The sequence below is a fragment of the Condylura cristata genome, unplaced genomic scaffold, assembly GCF_000260355.1.
Source record: "Condylura cristata isolate star-nosed mole 26May11 unplaced genomic scaffold, ConCri1.0 scaffold00007, whole genome shotgun sequence".
In the NCBI taxonomy this organism is placed as follows: Eukaryota; Metazoa; Chordata; class Mammalia; order Eulipotyphla; family Talpidae; genus Condylura; species Condylura cristata.
In genome coordinates, this window is record NW_004567108.1 from 60,171,078 (window position 1) to 60,185,119 (window position 14,042).

General features: G+C 36.3%; 1 protein-coding gene and 1 pseudogene across 1 annotated transcript in view; one reads left to right on the top strand and one right to left on the bottom strand.

Annotated features, from left to right (window-relative positions):
• FBXL17 (F-box and leucine-rich repeat protein 17) overlaps positions 1-14,042 on the bottom strand; it is a 514,059-nt gene that overhangs the window by 25,910 nt on the left and 474,107 nt on the right. The window lies entirely within an intron of this gene.
• Positions 2,242-3,076, top strand: LOC101623401 (annotated as a pseudogene).

Consider the following 14,042-nt stretch of genomic DNA (forward strand, 5'->3'; position numbering starts at 1 on the left):
TGAAGGTCCCAGCCCTAATATGTGGCAGAACCAGTGACACACTGACTTTCTCTGCTGCTTCCACAATGAGTGCTCAGTCTTTTACAGTTCTCAGGCACGTGCTAGCAGAATCTGCGTAAGTTCAGGGTATGTTTCCCTTACCACCATTCAGAACTTCAACACCATAGTTTATAAATAGCCAACTATGCTCAGTCTGTGACCATAAACTACAAATCCAGTAGTATCTTAAATTCCAAACTATATATTGAGTACTTTACCTCTTGGGATAAAAGTCTGCTTTGGAGCATTTTCACTGTTGCCCATAATTACCTGTGAAATCTGCAGTGCAGTATAATGTCAAGTTCATTTTCAGCCTTACTATTTAGCAGATGCCAGGCCTTAGAATGACATTTAACTTTGCTGAGCCTAAGCTTTCGCATCAGGACAATGGGTATAGTGACTATGTCTTGGGTTGGTTTAAGATTCAAATGTAACAGTACATACAGAGGACTTTGTACTACATATAAATGTCAGGATTCATTTGATATTCTTGAAGACATTCCACAGTAAATATAAAACAAAGACTTAAAAAGTCTTGAAAATAAAAAGCTATGGGGTAAATGTGAGAGCATTTTCGATAACATGTCATTGCTAGAGTTCTTGAAGTGCCTACTTTCTTTCTGCCAGGGACGACAGGGCTGTAACTATGATAACTATTTTTATGAGGAGCTATTGATGCATTATAATTTTATTTATTTAGTCTTAAAAGGGATAAAATATGCAAGATTAATTTCTAACATCAGTGCAAGTTTAATCAATTTTTTTTTGTGCAAAGTGAAACTAGTAAAGTTAAATTTTTAAAAAGTAGCACAAATTAAAAACTGTAATTCATGTGATGGTGAAGACTATACCCTGTCCCACTAAGAGGCATTTCTGTAGGCCTACAGATGACAAGTGTGACTAAAAGTCACACACATCTCTTTATTCCTAATTCTGACTATGAAAATTCATTTCTAGGAACCCACCTTCAACATATACTTCTAGTAATATAAAATAATGCATATACGATTTTATTATTTGGAATTCAGATTGTAATTTTGAAATAATGAGAAATAGCCTAAATGCCCATACATGGGAGAGTACTTAAATAAACTATAAAACACTTTCATAATTGAGTAAGATGCAGTTGTAAAAATGAATGGGGTAAGATCACTAGGAACATCCAAATCATTCAATTAAAGAATCAAAGTGCAAAAGATTTTATATGGTGTGCTACCAAACTTCTTATAAAACAACAGGGAATATTATAAAAATCATAGCTTTGCTCACTTTTTTTTTTTTAAAGGAACAAGCTAAACCAGAGCTTGCTTAACTATAGGATATTGTTGAGAAAGGGGAAAAAAAGAGGGGGCATAAAATATGCAGTCGGGGTCTGAGGGACAGAGAGTTCATGGAGTATCTATCTGGACATAGCTTTGACACAGAACCACTGTAATGCCCAAAATAAAAAAAAATTAAACCCAACCAGGATATGGTGGAACAGGTGGAAAAGGAGGTAGAATAGAGACAATAACAAATAAACCTAATTGTATTAAAAATAAATGGTAAGAGCCAAATAAAACAATCTGCTGAAGGGGTTGGGAATTAAAAATTGCTGTGGTAGATAAAATCTTGACTGGATATTCTATGATAAAAACTAAAAAAAAAAAAAACTATCAGCAAATATTGTACTCTAGTTAAATCAATTTTTCACAGGGATATGAGTTTTCAATTTAGTAACTATTTTGAGTGTAATCTAGAATTATAAATAATGAGAGCCATTCTTTTCTGCTAGAGAAAGAAGTTACAAACAAGAAGAGGGGAGAGGCTTATAACTAGCCTTGTGATACTGAACTCAAATCAGAAGTAGTAGAATGAACCACTGATTTTTAGCAGATATAAATGCTTTAAGCACACACATACTCACATACAAATATACACACAAAGAAGTAACTAATAATATGATGTATGTTTAGTACATCAATGGATACATTATCTGTTGAAAGGAAACAGAAGCAATGACACCCCAGTAGCAATGATCTACTAACATTTAGATCTTGCTCTGTAAAAATCATTCTCCACAAAAGGAACCATTCTTAGAGAAATGGTTAGTCCCAGAATCAGAGCATAGAAATAGAAGGGGAAACTAGACATCTTGAGTTATAAAAAAGATAAGCTTAACAAAGGAATGAGGGACCTTAGTTCTCTTTCTCATTTTGCAAAATGACAGGTGAAAAGTCTGAGAAACTGGCTACTAAAGAGAAGAAACCGGAAACCAGGAAAGCTGATATTGGTGGCAAGAATAAGAAGGGTAACCCCAAGGCCAAATACATAAAAAGGGTATGCCTCATTGCAGCCAAAACCCTGTCCTTGTCAGAGGAGTTAGCAGGTATTCCAGATCTGCTATGTACTCCAGAAAGATGATGCACAGGGAATATGTTTGGCAGCCAAATGAGGATTGAGTAGAAAAAGCAGCAGGAGAAGATTCTTGCTACTGTCACAAAACCAGCTGGTGATGACAAGAGAGGTGATATCCAGTTAGTTAAATGTTGCAAAATGCCTTGATACCATCCCACTGAAGAACTGCATCTAAAGCTATTGAGCCACAGCGTGAGCCCCTTCAGTCAGCATGTGAGAAAACTTCAAGCAAGCATCCCTTCCAAGGCCAAAGAGATTGTCCTCATTGGACACCACAGAGGTAAGAGGGTGATTTTCCTAAATCAGCAGACCCTCAATAGAGTTTCTCTGTAGAACACACGGGAAATTTATTATCACCACCTCCACCAAAATTGATATCAGTTGTGTGAAAAAACCAAAACATTTCACTGAGGCTAACTTCCAGAAGAAGCTGTGTTAACCAGGACATGACAAGATCTCAGGAAGGTGAGATCTTTTACACAGAGGAGAAATAAGAGATGACAGAGCAGCTCGAGGCTGATCAGAAAGCTGTGGACTCACAAGTTCTGCCCAAAACAAAGCTATTCCTCAGCTCCAGGATTACCTCCACTCTGTATTTGCTCTTGCAAATGGAATTTACCCTCACAAATTGGTGTTCTAACTTTCTTACAAAGAATCTAATTAAATAACTGATTCATTAAAAAGAAAGGGAATGAGAGCATGGCAGGACAGAGGATTCAATCAAAAGGAGTTGTCAACTGCCACGGCTTTAGTAATTTGAGCATCAAAATAAAAAAATGATAGTATTGATGATACTTCAGAAAACTGAACAAGCATTTATAATCCCAAACTGATGTAAAGGGTCAAGTAAATATATAGTAGAGTATATAGTCCCCAGAAACGCTCTTCAATAAGTGCAGAAGGAAAGAGGGAAACACAAATCATCAGGCAAGTGTCACAGTAGTAACTGCTGCAAAATCCACCAATAGAGGCTAAAATCATAGGTAAACATTTAAGGAGAAACATAATATTGACATAGTGCCAAAGATACTGATTAATTGCAAGGGGAAAACTCATAACTTTACAGTGGAGAGACCCACGAGGCACCATGTTAACCACAAGATCAAAGTTAAACTAGTAATAACATATGAAGATGTCATCTCTCCCATCAGATCACTTCTGCAGTAATTTTGCCCAAATAAATAAATTCAGACTACTCATATGAAAACATCACACAAACTTCAAATGAGACAGTCTACAAAACAACTACTAGTATGCATCGAAAGGGTCATGGTAACAGAATGTAATAAAACACTGAAGAAGTGTCACAGATCAGAAGATTGTGAGACATGAGAACTAAATACAGTTGTGGGATCCTGGGTTGGGTCACGAAACAGACAGATTCAGGAATACACTGATGAAATTCAAATAAAAAGTGCAGTTTAGTCAATCTCATTGTTTTAATGCTAACTTCCTACTCTGACAATTGTTAAATAGTTAAATAAGCTAGCATCAGAGGTAACTGTATGATTAGGAAGTATTCTTGAAATCTCTATTATTTTTGTGACTTTTCATATTTCTAGAATTATTTCAAAACAGAAAAAAATACAGATAAGCTAATAATAGAGAAGAACTGAATGGACTAAGTAGAGGACTAAAATTTTCTAAATGAAAGCAGGTATTATGCTCACCCTGAAAGAGCTGATATATAAATGTTAGAGCCAAAAATACATTTTTCCTCATAGGAGGAAGATTAGTCATACGAGTACATTAACAAGTGACCTGTGCGTGCCATTTTGTCCTTTCCAGTTCTATCTGCTGCTACGGATCTATGTACCTGTAATAAAATCAGAAGAAATGGCCTAGTGCTTGAAAGAATTAGGGTTAAAATTTAACAGTGGGATTAAGATCTTTCATGTAATACTTGGATAAAAGCCATTTCCAACGAAATTTCTTGGCAGGGATACAAAGAGATAAATATGAAAAGTGTTCTTTTTTTGTGGAAGCCCCAGAAGCTCCAAAGACAAAGAAACGCTACTTTGAGAGACATTTGTTGTTGTGTGATGGTCCGGGATAAGGCTCCCTCCACCCCGCAGAGACAACAGCAATGGTTTCTCGCCCTGCTCGTTCAGGAGAATCACAGGGCCTAGAAAAAGTACAGATTCCCAAGTCCCAGCCCTGGAGATTTTGATTCAGGAGAAACTATAAAAGCTTCTGTGATCGCGTTGTGTAGCCTGGGCTGAGAACCACAGGAAGAGAATAACCTACAACTTAGGCAAAGTCAGTCAACTAAATACAACTCACTTTTACAGATATAAATAGCTTATGTGTTCTGGTATCTTACAACAACGTTACCTCTCAAACACAGTGATTTTTGACATATCAACTAACACTTGGTTTAATTCTAATTTATATGCTTTCTTTCCATTTTTGTACATAGCTATGTTTGTCCTAGTATTATGTAATAAAGCTGATAATCACATTCTAAATGTTTGTTTTTTCCTGGTTGCCCTTTTTTTTTGTAAAAATGTTCCTTTACTTGGCCCTCCCTGGTGGCGCAGCGGGTTAAAGCACAACACTGAGAATCTAAAGCCGCTTCCACATGAGTTCGATTCCCGCCTGCCAGAGAGGTGACCACATGGCGCGGCAGACCTCTCCTGACCCGCCCGCTGCTCCCCTCAGCAGTGTACTTCGTCCATCTGCCTGTTCTGCTCCCCACTCTGTCTCTGGTGAAGCCTCTCACTGCCCCTGAGCCTCTGGCCTGTACCCCAGTTCTGTATGTACAAATAAATAAATCTTAAAAAAAAAAATGTTCCTTTACTTAATTGCACTTATTTTATATTTTGAATGCAGCCCCTCTCCCATGTTTCATATTAGAATCATGTATCAACATGCCTGTCTTCCCACTAGAGTGGAAACTTTGAAGCAGTGAAAGTGGTGCATGCTTTATCTAGGACCTCTGAAAACCAAATATCATTCATTTTTCATGGCTTTAATGAATTTTTGGCGTGGGTAGCATACACCCCCCCCCAAAAAAAAATCAACCTAATACACCACTTGATGAACTCTGACAAAATTAACAGGTTGTATAACTGTATCCAGACTAAGACACAGGTGAGTAGCTCTCAAATCCCCTCACTACTGCGCCCCCCAAAGGATAACTGATATCCTGACTTCCAGTCACACAGATTAGTATTCCTGTTTTTAATTTCCCCAAACTCTTATTTCTATTTTTTTTTTCATATGTCCATTATGTTTGTCAGGTTCATCCTCACTGTTTTGTGTGTTCTTCATGCTGTGTATTTCATCTTTCTATAGACAGATATTTGGGGTGTTTCCACTTTTTGGTTATTATGGATAACGTTGCTACAAACATTAAAATAAATGTCTCTGTGTGGATATGTTTTATTTCACTTGAATAAATACTGCAGACTCAAGGTAAGTGTGTGTGTGTTTTAATTTGTTGAGTAACTACCAAAATGCTTTTTGAAGTTGATGTGCCATTTTACATTCTGATGAAATCCGCAATGTTCCAATGTCTCCACATATTTTCCAGTATTTTGGCAAAATTTTTGGTAGTTGTGAAGTTGAATCTTGTTGTTTTCCCCCAGTTTTATTGAGGTACAACTGATGGCAGCACCATATAAGTTTAAGGTGTGCAGCAGAATGACTTGAGACAATTACCATATACTGTAAAATGATGACCACAATAATTGTGGATTTTAATTTTCATTCCCTTAGAAAGTAATACTGTCATTTCCATTGTCTTTTAAATTCTAGTATTCTGCCACTTTTTTTTTTGTAAGTGCTCAGTAGATATCTATTAGATTAAATTGATGAAGAAGGAAAAAGCCACATATTTTTTTGTCTAAATCAAAGAGCAGCTTTCTGGATAACAGATAATTTCCATGTAAATTGAAAAAAAAAATACCAGTAACAGAAACTTTGTCCTCTGGGGACACAGAAAGTCTTACAGTTTCTTAAAATAAAAAAGCAAATTCAGGAAAAAAAAAAAAAAGGTCGTAGAGACTTTCCAAATAGTCATTTATATGTGAAACTTTCAAAGGCTGTACACTATGCTTTATTCAGGAACACTAAGTCTCTGAAAACCAAGTGAAAAGAGGTATGTTACATAAATTGCCCAACAATGGTAGATAACAGTAGAATGAAAACTTTGAATTGTGCTAGGATTTTCAAGATGCTGCACAAAGGTGTCTTCATTTTACATTCTGCTTACTGAATTTAGAATAACAACACATAAGTATTGTATGACTCAGAAGGACCAAGCTGGTTATAGCCCTTGACCTTTTGAAGAAGTGGGCTCCCCTGCCCCATACATCCTAAAATGGAAACAGAAACATTATTTATAGGCTGCAACTGCTTTTCTTCCTATGAGCTAAATGGTTTGGTGGAAAATTAAGAGGTCAAGCAAAGTATTTTTCTTTTTAAGATCTTCTATAGCGTCAGGAGCAAGGATAAGTATTTTTTCTCCTTTATCACTTTCTAATTTTTATTTTAATTAGCAGAGAGACACAGATTTGACTGGATATGCAGCAACTAGTTCTGAATGTAACTTCCAAACACATAGAGAATAAGAGGAACATTAGAACTAAACTTCATTTAACAGGAATCTGCTCCACTGCTCTGGTTTTTCATGATGCTATGTTTGGCGGTAACCAACTCTTTGGGTGGAATGCTAGGTTCCCCTGACAATCCCCTTATTAAATTTTAGAATTTAAGATGAGGAAAGAAAAAAGACTTACCACTCTAACATTAGCAGGGAAGCTAAAGTCCCTGGTTCAATGATTCTTTTTTTTCGTGCCTGCATAAATACATATATTACTTATCAAAGAATTAATGCATCCTTTTCAAAATCCTGACATTATATTAGATTTCCTCACTTTATGAGAAGTGAATTCTGGCCTTAAATATGTTGGTTCATGGATATGGAAAAGTACATTAGTGTCTCTCATATATCTGCCTGTCTACTTTTCTGAACTGAATTTTCCAAACTACCATAAAGACAGAGCACTGATTTCAAGCAGACCTCATATAGAAACGTTTATCTGACCCAATGTACAGCAAAGTGAGATGTGATTTCAGTTACTACCACTTATGAGATACCAAGGATGGCGACAACAGACGCGGTGTCAGGCTGCCCTGTACCTACTGTAAAGGTGTCTGATATCAGAACAGGAGAACCAAAGGCAGAGGGAAAACATGTGCATACGTTAGCATGGGGAATACAGTGTTTTTTTGTTTTTTCTTTCATCAAATACTAGGTGAGTACCTATTATGAAAAAGGGAATGTTTTGGGAACTGTGGATAAAGATCAAGTTCTAGTCCTTATGGAACTTGAATTCTGAATACAAATAAGTAGAATATATAATTTTCAGGTAGTTATAATGTTTTGGAGAAAAATAAAACAGAGACCAAGGTAGGGGCAATTTTAATTAGGTTAGAAAGGGACAGTCTTGTGGAGATAGGGCCAGTGTAGGAATATGAGGGAGTGAGCTATACAGGCATCTAAGGGAAGAGCATTCTGTGGGGAGAAAACCCAGTGCCAAGGTCATGAGGCAGGGAGGTGACATTTGTTCTAGAATGAGAAAAAAATGCAGAGGGTGAGAGGCAGAGATGAGATCAAGGAGTTAATGGCAAAGGAAGTGGACAAAAATTATTGTGCCATCTTAATGACACTGACTATCCTAAATGAATGGTAATCCACTGAGAAATTTGGGGCAGAGGGTTTAAATTTTTGAAGGACATCTTTGGGTTAAGAACAGACTGTAAAGAGACAAGATTATAAGGAAGCCAGAGTATCCAGATAAGAAGTGATAGTAGGTTGGCCCTGGCTGTATCACAGAGATGGAGAAGAGTGGAATTATGAATACATTTTAAAGATAGCACTTATATTATTTGCTTATGAGTTAGGTGTATAGTGAGAGGAATACTCAAGGATGTCTACAAAAAAACTGGATGCACATAACCTTGAAAGACATTTCATATGTGGGATTTTTACCATGCCTGTGCTTTGTATCCTTGCATGTTTAACTGTCTTTGTATGACAGGAAAATATTAGTTTTTTTCCCCAATGGATACAAACAACACTGAGAGGAACAAAGACTTTCACTCATTTTTATATCATTGTCTAGCATAGGAATTTTTCTTAGTAGTAGTCAATTTATGATCATTTAAATTATGTATCTTAGTCACAATTATAAACACATTGGAAAAAAAATTGAGAAGGGGGTCTTGTTATATTCTGTAAAGTTCAGACTATTACTTTATTCCCAAAATATTTGCGGAGTAATGACAGTATGCCAATAACTGTTGGCAAAGACATGAAGATAAAGGAACCCTCATGTATATACTGTTGGTAGTAACAATAGGCTAATTCAGCCCTTATGGAAAACAATTTGGAGGCTTCTGAAACTATTAAAAGATATATCAATCATTTGATCAAGCAATTCCACTCCTTGGTATGTCCCTAAAATTGAAAAACAAACAAACAACAAAACCACTAGTTCTACCAATTCTAAAGGGCATATGCACTCCTATGTTCACTCTACAGAGCACTGGGTACAATAGCCAGATTATGGAAACAGCGTTAAGTATGGAAGGACAGATGAGCGGATTAGGAAGATTGTATTATACACAATGGAATGATACTCAGCTATATAAAAAAGATGAACTTTTGCCATATGTGACAACATTGATGGAACTGGAGGGGATAATGCTAAGTGAAGTAAGTCAGTTGGAGGAAAACAAACACTGGATGGTTTCACTTATATGTGGAATACAGAGAAACAAAACAAAGGGTCAGATAAAACCACACCAAAACAAACCCCAGATATTTGACTGTGGGACTGAGAGGGCAGAGAGGAAGAAAGAGTGTGGAAAGCAGTGGGTAGAGGTGGTCCAGGGAGTTATGTCATGGGGCTGTGGGTGCCTTGGTGGTGGGTGCTGGCTGGTAACATACATTCAAGGTATGATCCTGTACCTCTGAATCACATGCAGTGTTGTAAACCAAAGCTACCTCAATAATAATAAAAAATCATCATGGTGACTGTGTTTTTTGAGGAGAATTTATCAGTAAATATATATCTTCATTACATAATTTCACATTAATTTTTTTAAGACGAGGCATATTTCACTTTTACAAATGATTGAAAACCAGCTACTAGAGAGGGGCTATGTACAGATTACTTAATTTTACCAGAGCAAAGTAAAGAATTTGGCATTTCTTACAGGAGTTTCTCTAACTCAGTGTTCCCCTAGGCAAACGAACACATTTACTGGTGCCAAGATTCAATCCCCAAAATCATGTGGAAAAGCATAAAGCTATTTGCAAATTAAAAATAAACACAGAAAGTTGAGCACAGTTATTTCTTCCTAACTCTAACCAGAGCAGCTGTAACTCAGAGGCTATTGTTGGGAGTGGGGGTTAGGTTCGAACCTGGTAATAATTTCTACTCATGGGCATTCCTGCCATAAGAAGTGTAAAGGAAACAGAAACATGAAATTCAAAACATTTCAATTTGAGTTTTTTAAGTTTCGTGGTGAATTAGATTAAAACGCAGAAAACACTAAACTTTCGTATTCTTTTTTTTTTTTTTTGCAGGAGAGAGAAGGGCCTCAGTTCTGAATTCTCTTGCTTGGGAACTCGAACCATACCACATGTTCGTTCACACATGGACATGTCACAGACACAAATACCCAAACACAATTGTACCTGAGGTCTGAACCTACTGATAGATTTACCATGAAGCTAATGGTATGCTTTAGTGTCCATCATTTACATGGACCTTTACAAGGGCTTGTGTACGAGAAATGCACATATTAATATAATTTTGTTAAATCATTAAAAGCAAGATACTTTTGTATTCTTGTTTTTAAATTGTATAAAGTATAGTCCCTGTAAAATACTGAATGGGTCCCTTAAACAATTCTTATTCAGTAGTTATGGGGTGGGTAGTAAGGGGCTGGATCTTTTCTTTCTTTCTTTCTTTTTTAAATGTCACCAAGTGATTCTGACACACAGCCAGGTTTGGAAATTACTGATGATCAATTTAATGAGCCCCTGATATCTAGGTAGTATTTCTTTCTGGAGCTTTGCCACCTTTTATTGGGACATAAACCATATAACACTCTCTAGTTTGGAAAGAGCTGACAATTGGCAACAAGCACTTCCACATTGCAGTGATGAATCACATAACCCTCTGTGCCGAGTAATTAACTACCCATTTGTATGTACTGGCTGTGGCGATATAGTACTTTTCAATGAGGAAGGAAGGAAATTTGGACATAACATTAACAGTTGTTAATACTGAGCAAATAGAGTAAATTGGATTTATTAAAAAGAGTATGTGTGTGGATTTTTTTCCCTGGGAGTTGATATAATTTGTCTAGCTTTCTAATTATAGCCTAGACAGAAAATGGCTGAACCCAAGACCTCTCATGGTATCTAATAAACTTTTACTTACAGAGAGAACATTTCTTGGGTTGGAGAATGACAAATAATTTACTAAGCTTTTCCTGAAAGATAGCTAAAGGTGTTTCACCTATATCTAGCTGATGAATTAGCTTTAGCTAATAATCAGTGTCATGAGACAGGGAAGAAGCAGCCTGTAATTACTTAGAAAGAAATGAAGGAACAGATCTGATAAAGAAACTAAAAGAGCTAATTCCTCGAGGGGCATAATGGATGGGAAACTTACTTTACTGAGTTTAAAGTGGGGTAATGATAGAGAGCATCTGTAGTTTTACCTGTGCTGCATCTATTTCTACATTCTGGTAATAAATCCTCATTTTGCTTCTCACAAACAGTTTAGGGACTGTAACGAAAAGGTCCCTGCCTTCTGCAAGCTGTAGGTGGGCAGGTGTCTGAAACTTGACTAGCCATAGTCACTTGTGGATATTTTAATCTTCCCTGGAATGACTTATGGAAATAAAACAGGGGGAGTCAATCCATCCCAGAGGAGGTTAGTCCAGCAATCTAGAGAACCAAAGTTCTTGTCCTTCCCAAGGTCTACTTTATTTAGATTTTGATGCTTCTGGACATTTTGCCATTTTCTTCCAATTATTTATTTGCTTTTGTTCATTGTTCTGTTTTTACTAAAAGTTGAGGCTACTCCTTTCTGCCACCAAAGATGCTAAATGGATACAGTAATCTGTGCACATACCAACTCAGTTACTTTCTGTGATAATATTAAAAATCCCAAAAGGATTCTCAACAATGCTCATGTGAAAGAGTCACAGCAGCAGAAAATATGAATATGGTTCAGTTAACAAACATTTGCTTTGCTGGAAGATGTCACTGAAATATTTGAACTTGCTCTATTAGCAGTCAAATGAAAATAACTTTATTTGGTCCATCACGTCCTTTTACATTTTTCAAACAATGACTATCGATTACGAAAAATGGCACAACTTATTGCAAGATCAAATTACTAAAAGAAAGTATAAAAAAGCTTTAAAATTATCCCAAATCTCACCATCCATAAATATCACCACTAACATTTGGTACTAAGCATTATGCATATATCAGAGCAAAAGAAAGATTAAAAAAATTTCAGAAAGCTTATATATAATCACACATGCTTTTAAGCAGTATTTAATTTGTTACTACTTGAATTTGATCAAAATAAAGACATTTAATTGAAAGTAAAAGAACTGAATGACTTAAGCTAATTCTTTCACCATAAAATAATTCTTAAAAGTGTCTACATATATTAAGACAATAATTTATCAAAAACTTTAAGAATCTGGAGTAATTTCACAAATTCTACTATTTAACCTCATAAAGATGAGAAAACTGCCATTTTCTTCTTCTCATTTTGTTTGCTCTCTATTTCTTCATTGTTGAGTTCTAAACTGCCACCTGCCTTTGTAGTGAAAATTTTTCTAGTTGTTTAGTTTTTGTTTTATATTAAGTATGTTAAATATCATAAGGATCTCATACACACACACACACACACACACACACACATTTTTTTCTCCTGAGATTTCTTTCAAACTATCTCTTAGGTCAGTAGTTACCATTTTTAAGTAGTTTTATTTTTTGGAAAAATTAATATATGTTCTAATTTCTTAAATACCTGAGAAAGATTTCAATTTTCATGCTCAAGTGACAATGTGGCTAAATGCTAAGTTTTGGCATTGTTACTTAATTTTACATTCAAAGTTTTATAGACAAGTGTTTCAGTTCTGCTGTGGAAAAATCTAAGTCCATCCTTATTTCTTTCAGCTCATGTCTTGCTTTAAATCATGTATCTGAAAGTCTTAAGTTTCTTTTTTTCTCTTAGGATCAATACCTTTATCAGGATATGTCTTTATTATTCCACCGTGATTTATTTTCAGAGAACTTAGCAGCCCTTTTGACTTTTGTTGAATAAAAATCTCTATAGACATAGGATCCTTGTGTCTCACTCTTACTGTCTTGGCCTCACTTCTCCCCAACAACCTCTTGCAAATGTCACACTTAAATAAAATGCTAGACAGAGATCCTGCAAATGATCCTGTCTGTTCATTTCAAAATTTTCTTCTTTGATTTTAGGTTTGGTTATATAATGGGGTTGGTTATATATAGGCTTGGTAAATAATGAAGGAAGAAGTTACGAAAAGAGTATACACAGTCATTTAGTAATAAGGTGCCCCAAGACCCTAATTCCACTTATCACCCTGATTGAGAAACGATAAGGTCAGGGTGCCCCAAGACCCTAATTCTACTTATCACCCTGATTGAGGAAGCCAGGAGAACACCCCTCCCCCAAACCCAGTAAAGAGTGGAGACTCCAGAGCAGCAAACAGAAACACAATGCCAAGGCAATGGACAAAGATAGTGTTAGAAAGGTAGCCCAGGAGAGCCCCACGGGCCCATCCAGTCATTAAGAACCACAACACTGAGACCCATGGTGACCAAATCCCTGCTCCTTCCCCTCTAAACTCATACAGTGGGGGTACTTACTATACCCACTCTACCCTGTCTGCCTGGAGAGCTTTTCTGCCTTCCTGAAAGGCTTGTTGTCTATAAATAAAGTCTTGCTTTTTTGTGACTTTGGTCTCCATGTTGAATTCCTTCCTGGCTGAAGATAAGAACCAAGAAAGAGCCTGCCTGGGGTCTTTGGACTCTGGGACTGCACCCCCCAAAACCCTGGTTCAGTATGAAAGGTGAATAATAAGCCAAAACTGTCTGCAGAAACTACTTGGAAATGGTATACCCACTATCCTTATTATAAGTCCGTTACTGCCTTTATCCTGACACTTGTCCTCTTAGGTGTTTATGTTTAAGATGATACATGTTATAACAAAATTACTACAATCATTTTTGTGATGCATTCTGGTACATTCTATTTCTCTTCTTTTACCCACCTCACTTTTGGAACTGTCCTTATTCTTCATCAACATGGCTTTTCTTCTAGTGACATCTTTTCCAATATTTTTGAAAAGTGAACCTAACTGGGAGTGTGCACAAACATCCCAGCTCCTTAGGGACAGTCATGCTACTGGAGATTCTTTGCTCCAATCAGAGCATTGATAGATGTGTTTTCTGAATGGGGATACCTATTTCATGTTAATTCAAAGTAGTATAAGATTTTTCTTTCTTAAAAATTATTAAATTAGGGCCC